This window comes from Callithrix jacchus, chromosome 3 (genome assembly GCF_049354715.1).
Source record: "Callithrix jacchus isolate 240 chromosome 3, calJac240_pri, whole genome shotgun sequence".
Lineage (NCBI taxonomy): Eukaryota > Metazoa > Chordata > Mammalia > Primates > Cebidae > Callithrix > Callithrix jacchus.
This window is the reverse complement of record NC_133504.1, coordinates 167932860-167943530: the sequence shown is the minus strand read 5'-3', so window position 1 is coordinate 167943530 and position 10671 is coordinate 167932860. Positions and strand designations below refer to the sequence as shown.

General features: G+C 47.4%; 1 long non-coding RNA gene across 1 annotated transcript; it reads right to left on the bottom strand.

Moving 5' to 3' along the window:
* Window positions 1-1060: 1060 nt before the first annotated feature.
* Window positions 1061-10501, bottom strand: LOC103792089 (uncharacterized). Its single transcript, XR_001910711.4, has 4 exons — window positions 10450-10501; window positions 9159-9331; window positions 8225-8287; window positions 1061-1333 (listed from the first exon to the last, which is right to left on the bottom strand). It is a non-coding gene; the product is annotated as an uncharacterized LOC103792089 (long non-coding RNA).
* Between the last annotated feature and the right edge of the window lie 170 nt (window positions 10502-10671).

Sequence of the window (10671 nt, the reverse complement as noted above, 5' to 3'; positions counted from 1 at the left end):
ATGGATTTATAGTTTTTCGGAGAGACAAAACATGGATGGATGGATGAATGGATGGAGGGATAGAGATGAGGGGATTGATTAGGGGAATCAGCTCACACAATTCGGAAACTGAGAAGTGCCATGACAGGCATCTGCGAGCCAGAGACCCAGGGAAGCTGGTAGTGTGGTTCCATCCCAGCTAAAGGTCTCAGAATTAGGGAAACTGATGGTGTTACTCTCAGTCCAAGACAGCAGGTCTGAGAACCTGGGGAGCCACCGGTTCAGGTCCTGGAGTTCAAAAGCTGAAGAACTTGGAATTCTGCTTCCAAAAGCAGAAGAAGGGTGCCCCAGCTCCAGAAGAGAGAGAAAGAATTTGTCTCTCCTCTGCCTTTTTGTTCTATCTGGGCCATCAGCCAATTAGATGGTGCCACCCACATTGTATGAGAGCAGATCTTCCTTACTCAGTCCATTGCTTCAAACGCCAGTCTCTTCCAGAAACGCCCTCACAGACACCCAGAAATCATGCGCTACCAGCTATCTGTGTGTCCCTTGATCCAGTCAAGTTGACACCTAAAATCAACCATCACAGGATTTCTCGATTGCTTGGCAGAGTTCCATCATCTCAGACTTTCTAGTGTCTTAAAGTCATACTTCTAATAAATGCATGTCCCATTTTACCCTTCTAGGAGCTAAGAAATGGCTCAATTGACTATGAAGAATTGAGTGTCAGCTACCCAGGCAACCAGGGAGACACTTTGCTGACTTCCAGTGTGCATACTGGCTGCATGATTATGTCTGTGAAATACTGAGAACGTGCGTGTTCTGTAACATCCACACATGTGGCCACCATTCACAGATAATGTCCTTTGGGAATGGCGTGGGTATGGATGGAGAATGGTCAGCCCTAAGAATATGGGGCTATAAGAGAACAAGGCTAGAAAGTATCTGTCCTTTCATTTTTTAATTTAATTATTTTTTGCACTAATGGTTTGCACTCACATTGAGGAACTGAGACTGTTTTTCAGACTTTTGGCCTACTGATGACCTTCTGTTCATAAAAGGATAGAAGCATAAGAAGCTGTTTAATATAAAATATACTGAAATTTTATTTTCTGTCTTCTTGGATATAAAGTTTCCACTTATCTTAGGTTTAAGTACCTACTCCTCCACAGAGAGGGACCTTGTGTGTGTGGATTGATATTCCAGGATGAAAGCAGAACCTTCTAAAACTAGGAACTCACGGAGCAGGAAGATGATGCTTGTTTCTGATGGCATGTAAATCTAGATTCACTTCTCGCTGGAAGGAGGCAGGCCAGAAATTCAGAGTTGTAGGTCCTCAGCCTGGGCGGATGTGCTACAATGGGAACCATAAACCTCCATCACTTATCTTGGCAGATAGAAAATTGGAATTTTGGAGGAAAGTTTCGCATCAGGCACTCAGACCCAATAAATACTCCCTCTCCTTGCAGAGCTATCGAACACTCTGCACTCCATTTATCAGGCTACCCATGGATGCTTGGAACGTGTTGACCGGAGCCACCACCAGCACTTGCTGATGGCCCTTTGTGGTACCACCACTCACTTACTCTACTGAATTCTTTCTTCTTCCTTCCCTTTTGTTCTCGACTTCCCTAGGTTCTCGACACCTGCACAGATTGACTTAGTGCCTTGGTGTCTGCTATGAAAGCTCCCACATTCATATGTCAAAGCACAATCCCCAATACAATGGTATTTGGAGACAGGGCCTCTGGAAGGTGATCAGTTTTAGCTGTTGTAAAGGTGAGCCCCCCTGTGACTGTATTAGTGCGCTTATAAAAAGAGACACAAGCGAGCTTCTCACCCTCCTTCCACCACGTGAAGATACAATGAGAAGACGGCCATCTGCAAAGTAGGAAGCAGGCCCTCACATGCAGTAGGCAATCATAACACAATGAGAAGTATTGTGTTGGCACTATCTGGTCCAGGAGCAGCTGGACCTCCCAGAAAGACATGGGGTTGGCCTGCACCTGGATCCTGAACTTCCCAGTTTCCATAAGTGTGAGAAATAAGCGTCTGTGTTTAAGCCACACAGTCTATGGTAACTTTTTATAGCAGCCTTAAACTACTAAGATGGTGCCAAGACTGTGAGATAACACCAAAGAGAGAGAAGAAAAACACAGGCTCTTAAGCGGTTCAAATCCTTGTTCTTCCACTTGTCGATCATGTGGTTTGGGGCAGAGCTGAATCTCTCTGTGGCTCAGTTCCCAATCTGGAAAATGAGACATCTATTCTATCAACGTAGAGATGAGATGAGATCACATGTTCAATTAGATGGGATCAACCACAAGGTAGAGGAACTTAATAAATGTTGATTGTTATCAAAACTATTACACTAGAAGAATTGGGCTAAATAAAATGCAATCTCTCACCAGAAGTCAAAAATCTAGCCTGTGAGATAGACACTTAATTGTAATAGATGGCACTTGGCAAAAGGTGACAAATATTATTATATAATCAGTATATGGAAAAAACACCATGAAAGCTGCAGTAGATTAAGAAGAGCACAAATTCCTTATCACTGCTTTCATCAAGAGCTGGAGTCTAGTTCGCCGCCCCTTGAAACTGTGACCTATGGACAAACAGAATGAGGCTAAAACCACTCTGGGTGACTTGTAAGGCGAAACCATGAGGAACTTTGCAGCTGCTTCCTGATTCTCATGGGGCACTCCTTCGTGGAACTGAGCCACCATGCTGGGAGATGATACGTATGGGGGCTCCAGTTGATCAGCCCCAGTTGAGCACCCACTGTCAGCCGTAGGAGTAAGCCATCCTGGAGGGGCCAACCCAGCCAGCTCCCAGGTGGCTTCAGCTGTTACAGTGCCCACCCACACCTTGTGATGCAGAAGAATGCCCAGTCAACCCACAGAATTGCAAGAGATAACACTATTGTTGTGTTCATCATTAAGCCCTAAGTTTTGGGTAGTTCATTATACAGCCATAGATAAACCAAATGGTTTAGGAGAGAAGAGTTCATTTCAAGTCAAGTGATCATGGAAGGTTCCTAGAAGAAGTGGGATTTGAGAATATTCTTGGAGAGAAGGTCTATGACAAGAGGCTGACATGAGAAGGTCATTCTAAAGAGGAAGGAGTTAGAGCAGAATCGAGAGGGAGGCAAAGGCAGGCTGCACGTGGCACCTGGCAAATGGACCTGAGCTGCCTGAGCAGGGGCTGGGAGAAATGGGCTAAGGCCAAGAGAGCCAAACTGAGATGGTTGCTCATTCCAAATCATGGCAGCTTTGGGGATGGGCTCTTTTAATTGCCAGGAAGGAAAACTCATTCGCGCTTTTCCAGGTAAAAGGGGTTTATGGGAAACAATGAGATTTTATGAGTTAGGGAGACAAGAATCTGTGGAAAAGAATAAAAACTAAAGAGCAGCTGGGCTTCCCAGAAAGATAGTGGAACTAGAAGTTGCTCCAGAACCCCCAGTGGCTTCCCATCACAGCTACAGCACAATCCCACACCCTTCTCATGGTCTGTGAGGCCCATGGCATGGTGCCCTTTCCCTGGCTACTTCCATGATCTGATTTCCTTTCACTGCCTCCTTCACTCACTCTGCTGCAGTCATACTGGATTCCTTGCTGATCACTGAACAGCACACTCTGGGATCAGCACTTTTGCACTCAGGTCCTGCCACCAGGATTGTTCTTCCAGATATTTGCATGGCTCACTCCTCTTCACTCAGGCCTCTGTGGCATCCTCAAGAGTGACTGCTTCCTCCCGCCACAGTGCTCCTGCTTGCTCTATTTTTCTTCCCAGCACAGTATTACTGCCTTTAAAAAACATCTGGCCAGGTGTGGCAGCTCACACCTGTCATCCCAGCACTTTGGGAGGCCAAGGTGGGCAGATTGTTTAAGCCCAGGTGTTCAAGACCAGCCTGGGCACATGGCAAAAACACATTCTTAAAAAACACAAAAAAATTAGCTGGGTGTGGTAGCATGCACCTATGATTCTAGCTCAGAGGCAGAGATGGGAGGATGGTTTGAGCCCAAGAGTTGGAGACTGCAGTGAGCCGTGATCACACCACTGCCCTCCGGCCTGGGTGACAGAGTGAGCAAGACCCTGTCTCAAAATATATACATATCTAGGCCAGGTGCGGGGGCTCACATCCAGAAATCCTAGTACTTTGGGAGGCTGAGGTAGGTGGATTGCCTGAGCTCAGGAGCTTGAGACCACTCTGGGCAACATGGTGAAATCTTGTCTCTGCTAAAATGCAAAAAAATTAGCTGGATGTGGTGGCAGCAGCCTGTAGTCCCAGCTACTCAGGAGGCTGAGGCACAAGAATTGCTAGAGCTTGAGAAGTGGAGGCTGCAGTGGGCTGAGATCTTGCCACTGCACTCTAGCCTGGGCAACAAAGTGAGACTGTTTCAAAAAATATGTATATATATATATAAATTTGTATGTATATAAAAATATGTATATATATAATTATCATTTGCCTCCCCAACTAGAATATATGATCCATGATAGCAAAGACTTTGGAAAATGCTTAGAAGAGCTCCTGGCATATAGTGGGTGCCCCACAAAAATGGTAGAAAATAGCGAATGAAGTAGGGCTTGAGGTATCTTGCTACTTCTCAGCAGGAGGAATTTGTGGATCTTCATTTTAATTCTCCTCCAGTGTTCTCTGCTTCCTGTATTCCCAGGCAATTCCCACCCCATCTACTCGCTAAGAGCTTTCCTCTCACAGTTTCTGCTGCCTCATAACCACGGCTTACTCACAGCTCCCCTTGAGCTGCTACTGTGTTTCTTTGTGCATCTGTCCACGGTCTGTTCCTTCGGCTGACCTCCTGATTCTCCCTGGCTTTCCAGTTGAAGTTCCAGAAACAGAGAATCTGATTAGGTCAGCCCATTCTCCATTTAGGCAGAGGTTTTGACCTTTAACTCTGGCCTGGGTCAGACATCCACATGGCTCCATCAGCTGTGACCACATGCACAGAGCACAAACGCCTACAGAGAGAGAACTATTGTTTCACTCAGCAGAGGCACATGGATGCAGTGGGTACCTTTAATGACCTGTTGACTTGAGGCTTGAGGCTTCTGGTCAGCGCAGTGATGGACCAGGTCTACATCTTCAGAAGGTAATTTTAATTACCCAAAGTATTAGCCTCTTTTCATGCTGCTGATAAAGACATACCCAAGACCCGGCAATTTACAAAAGAAAGAGGTTTAATGAACTTACAGTTTCACGTGGCTGGGGAGGCCTCACCATCAGGGCGGAAGGTGAAAGGCACATCTCCCATGGCAGAAGACAAGAGAAGAGAACTTGTGAAGGGAAACTCCCCGTGATAAAACCATCAGATCTCATGAGACTTATTCACTGTCACAAGAACAGCACAGGAAAGACCTGCCCCCAATTACATCCCACCAGGTCCCTCCCACAACACGTGGGAATAATGGGAGCTACAATTCAAGATGAGATTTGGGTGAGGACACAGCCAAACCATATCACTCTATGAATAAGAGAGTTTTCTGATGGAAGAGGATGCACAGGACCAGTTAGGAAGCCATAGCAAGAGAGAGCTGATGAGGACTCAAGTCAAGCCAAGGTCAGTGACAGTGAGGAGGAGTAGGAGCAAGTGCGCCTTGAACCTGAAGCTATCTATCAGGCAAGTGATGCTACTGCAAACAGTCTGGAAGTTATAAAGACATGAGTTAAAATTATGGGGTATAGAGCACAGCAAGAGATTAGCCAAGATGGACATTTGGGGGAAATCTCTTACATGGAAAGAACTGAACAAAGAAGAAAATCCTGAATATACTTATACAGATGGGTAGAGACGCAGCAAATCACAGAACCCCATAAAAACAGAGAAGCATTTTCCCCACTTACTCTTATTCTCAGCAGCACCAACCCAGAGGTTCTGCATGAGATCCCACTCTGTTCCAAGTCCCAAGCTTCGAGTCTGTTTTTCTACAGCCAGTAATGTTACTTCTTGGGAATCCACAACATTCTAAAAATACATTTGTCAGGCTGCAGTGCCACAATTAGTAAAGCTGCTGTCCCAGGAAACCCTCATCATCATTTTGCTTAGATCAGAGAGAGGATTAACTTTGATGTCTGTCTGAACCCTGTGTGATACACCACTGGCGGTCTGCTCCCTGCAAGCATTCAATCTTCACATCCAAGGGAAGAAGGAGAAAGTGCCAGAGAGGGGCCCAACCCAATTTTTTTCCCCAGTGACTGAGATGAAAATATGCACACTAGGACTGCCGACATATCTGACTTGCTTTCTGTCTCCTTACATCCCTGGATCTCTCTCTCCCTTTGTACAAGTACGTTCCCCCAAACTCAAACTTCCTTTAGCTTGCCCAAACATTAGCACAGTGATGACACCCCCAGTGCTTTCATCCATGCCATGTGTAGGAGGTAATTGTGTTAATTTCTGTATCTATTAGCACTCCTGGTGGCATGCCACTGAAACTGACTAACTTAAGTCCAAAGGGAGTTTGTTGGAAGTATATGGGGTGGCCTGCGGAATATAAGGAACACTCAAGAATCAGACTGCAAGGGGAAACAACCAGGGAAGCTCCAGGGTTACAGGCAAGTGGGAGGTACACAATAACCACATCAGAACATCAGCAATGGAAGACAGCGACTGAAACAATGCTGTCTGTCTTTGTGTCACTATCTTCTTGGTCCTTATTTCTGGGAGAAAAAGAACAACTGGACCAAAATGATCCTGTTGGATCACCCCCACACCCAGGCAATACAAGCTCCGTGACGTTGCAAAGCACTGTAGATTGGTGGTTAAGCGCAGTATCTGGAACTAGCCAGGCTGGGTTTGAATCCTGGCTCTGCCGTTTACCAGCCATGTGACCAAGTCATTCTCAGTAACCCCAGCTTCCCTCTCTGAACATGGGAATACCTATCCACAGGTATTGGTGAGCACCAAATGAGCAAACCTGTGATACTGACTACAGAGGGCAAATGTTCTACAAATCTTGATGTTAGTATTGATTAGGAATACACAGGGCCCCTGAAATTGCAGTCCATCCAAAAATGCCAAGATGAGAGGTCATTCTCCAAAAGACATAGGGAACTTTTATTAAGGGAAACTGGGTGGCCAAAAAGCAATTACTATCCCCTGCTACGTCTTATCCCTCCGCCAGACTGTGGACACCATGAGGACAATAGATTCTGCTGTTTTCCTCACTGCTGTGTTCACCAGCACCTGAAAGCGTCTGGCATGTTGTACCTGGCTCAATGAGCCATTACCGAATTCACAAATACTCAATGATTCCTTCTGTGTTCCCAATCAACTGTACAATGTTTTGCATGGGAGCAGGCACACAATAAGTATTTGTTGATTTAACTGATAAGTCAGTGGGAAAAGAAAAACTGGAGTAGTGTGGTTTTCTCAGAAATAGGGAAAACACTGGAATCAAGGAGATGAGCTTGCATTTGGCAGGACTCACTGGAAGTCAGTGACAGGTAACTGTGTTTCTGGGATGTTGATGTCAATTATCTGTACCAATGATCTAGACAGGCTAATCATTTCTGCTGGTCAGCTACTGCCTTTAGATCAAGGGGACAAGAGAAACCACGAGTCACTTGGCACATCACCTTGGAGAGGGAGTGGCTCATCTGCCACAATTGGCCTGTCCCTGACTTAGAGGCACTCCTGGTACCTCACCAGGATGCCCTATTCTCCTGGCAACCCTCCTTACTGGCTTGCAGGTGCCCATGGGCAGGGCTTGGCTGGCTATCCTGCCAAGCTTGCTCATGGAGACAGCAAGTTCTCATGGAGGAGCATTTCGGGTCAGACATCACAAGAGCCAAGACCTTGGCTAATGCTGTGTGACCTCAAGAGAGTTCTGGTCTCTGGTTGTCAGTGACCAAATCTATAAAATAGAGTTATCCTTGAACAGGTGCGGTGGCTCACATCTATAATCCTAGAACTTTGGGAGGCCACGCTGGGCAGATCATGAGGTCAGGGGATCGAGATTATCCTGGCCAACATGGTGAAACCCCGTCTCTACTAAAAATACAAAGATTAGCTGGGCATGGTGGCACATGCCTGTAATCCCAGTTACTCGGGAGACTGGGGCAGGAGAATCACTTGAATCAGGGAGTCAGAAGCTGCAGTGAGCCAAGATCACGCCACTGCACTCCAGCCTGGGCGACAGAGTGAGACACCATCTCAAAAAAATTAAATTAAATTAAATTAAATTAGATTAAATTAAAATAAAATGGTGGAATCCTTGCCTTGCAGCTCAGGGAGGTGTTATACAAGTGGAATCACATCCTCAGATATTTCATCTGGAACTCCTGTTGTAAAAGAGAGAATCCAATTCAAACTGGTGTCAGAGAAAGGGGCACTCTGTTGGCTGATGTTACTGAGCAGTCTAGGTAGGGGTAGACTTTGAGATACAGCTGGCACAAATGCAACATTAGCATCTGGTTTCTCCCCATCTCTCAACCCTCCTTCTGCTGTACTGACTTCCTTCTTAGTCCCTAAATGATGGTCCCCAGTAGCTGGAGCCTCATTCGCTCAAGTTCAAATCCAACTTTCCAGTAGCAGGGATAGACAACGGTTGGCTGAGCTTGAGTCATGTGGCCAAGAGGATGCAACTACATTGGCTGCTCAGGACTGATTACTAATCAATACTAAACTCAAGAATGAGTCCTGGGTACCAACCATCCCTGTGACGAGGAAGCTTGGTCAGGCCCTTATGCTTAACTCTCAGAGCTGAGAAGAAGGAGGATGAGGACAGGGAGCCCTAGTTTCCCTCATGGGCCAAGAGTGAGAAAGGAGTGAGTCCCAGAAAGATATCTGGGGTACTATTCACAGTAAAAAGGGAAGTGGCTGCTGGGCTGCTAAAATGACAGATGCCCACTACATCTGACCTGGGTATTTTCTTTTCTTTTGGGACGGTCTCACTCTGTCACCCAGGCTGGAGTGCAGTGCCATGACCTCCACCTCCCAGGTTCCAGGTATTCTCCTGCCTCAGCCTCCTGAGCAGCTGGGACTACAGTAGCATGCCAGCATGCCTGGCTAATTTTTTTTTGTATTTTTAGTACAGACAGGATTTCATCACATTGGCCAGGCTGGTCTCAAACTCCTGAACTCAGGATCCACCCGCCTCAGCCTCCCAAAGTGCTGGGATTACAGGCGTGAGCCACTGCACCTGGTCCTCACCTGGGTATTTACCATCGTGTGATATAAAGCCAGTGTCACAGGTTCCCTCTGTGCTATGAAGTCTTCTGTCCTCACTCTAACAAGCTGCTGTAAGTGCCCAAGGAGCAACTGCCACACTGCACAGTCATCTGTCTTCCTCTTCCGAACTTCTGAAGCCCAAAAGACCAAAACACCTGTCGGCAGCAGGCCATGTCAGTCATTAGTTATCTTTTTATGGGTATGTTCTATCTCTTCATCTATGTAACAGGATCCTGGAGAGCAGGGGTCACATCTTATTTATCTTTGTGTCCCCTTAGCACTCTGCCTGGTGTTTGGGGCACGGCAGATAATCTATGAATCCGGGGAGAGATTGAATAACTGATTTATACGCTTGTGGAGCCACAGAGGTAGACGGTAGCTTGATGCAACTACAAGATTACAAAAAAAGAGGAAACCCGTGTTCTTCAAACTATTTTGAAACGCTTGTAAATCTATGTGGACTAAATAATGCTGCTGGGGTCAAGATAGATTTCCTCTTTGCTCCCCAGGCCCAGCTGCTGGCATAATTCCTATTTATAAAGGTGTGGAGGCCCAAGGAATCTGTGTCTCAGCTGCCCAGTCTCCCTGGGAAGGTCACATTCAGGCACAGCCCCTCTGTAAAGCAGTGAGGTGTAGAGGGCGGAGGATGGCAATCTGAGGAAGAGTTAACAGGTTATCTGTCCTCAGTTACCCCCACCCAGACACGACGGCAGAGCCTGTGTCCCCATGGAAGGGACTGGACGCTGGCTTTTTGCCTTGGCCTGACCGCTGTCTAATCATTCATAACCCCGACATCTCAGCACAGGGAACAAGGAGGGAGAATGGATGCAAAAAGAGAGTCAGGAAAGATACACTCTCGGATGCTGAAACAACGTTCTTAGGCTAGTTTTGGTGCAGAAGCCCCGCAGCTCCGGTTTTAGAATCCCCCAGCAGGCCCTCTTGGGCCAGAGATTTGCCCCTTTGTCTCTCATATGCACAAACCTCCCTCAAGAAGGACAAGTAACTAGTCCAAAGCCGCGGTTTCCTCTCCGGTAAAAGAAGCCGACTGACGGCTTAACTGCGCGAGCCACAGAGAGCATCCGGCGCATGGCGGGCAGTCGCTACATCAGAAATTGACGAGGGAAGGACGAGAAAGCTGGTTCGTGAAGAAGGGGATGATAAAGGAGGTCTGGAGGGTGCTGGGTGGAGGTGCTTGAAGGGAGGAGCTGGGTCGAGAAGGGAAACAGACAGAACGGGGGCCCGCGGGAATCGAGCGCAGAAAAACAAATCGAACCTCACTTCACATCCTGCGTCCGGCCCGCGCAGCCCCGGAGCGCTGGGAAGGCGGAGGGCGGGGTCCGGGTCCCTATCTGTGACCCCACCCCTCCCCTGGCTCCTCCCAGCCCAGCACTGAGGTCCCGCCTCTGACTCCACCCCTGCCTCTCGCCCCGCCCCTCCTCCTCGTCCCTCCCCCAAGGCCCGGAAGCGAAAGCCGCTCCGCCTCTTCCGAGTGGGG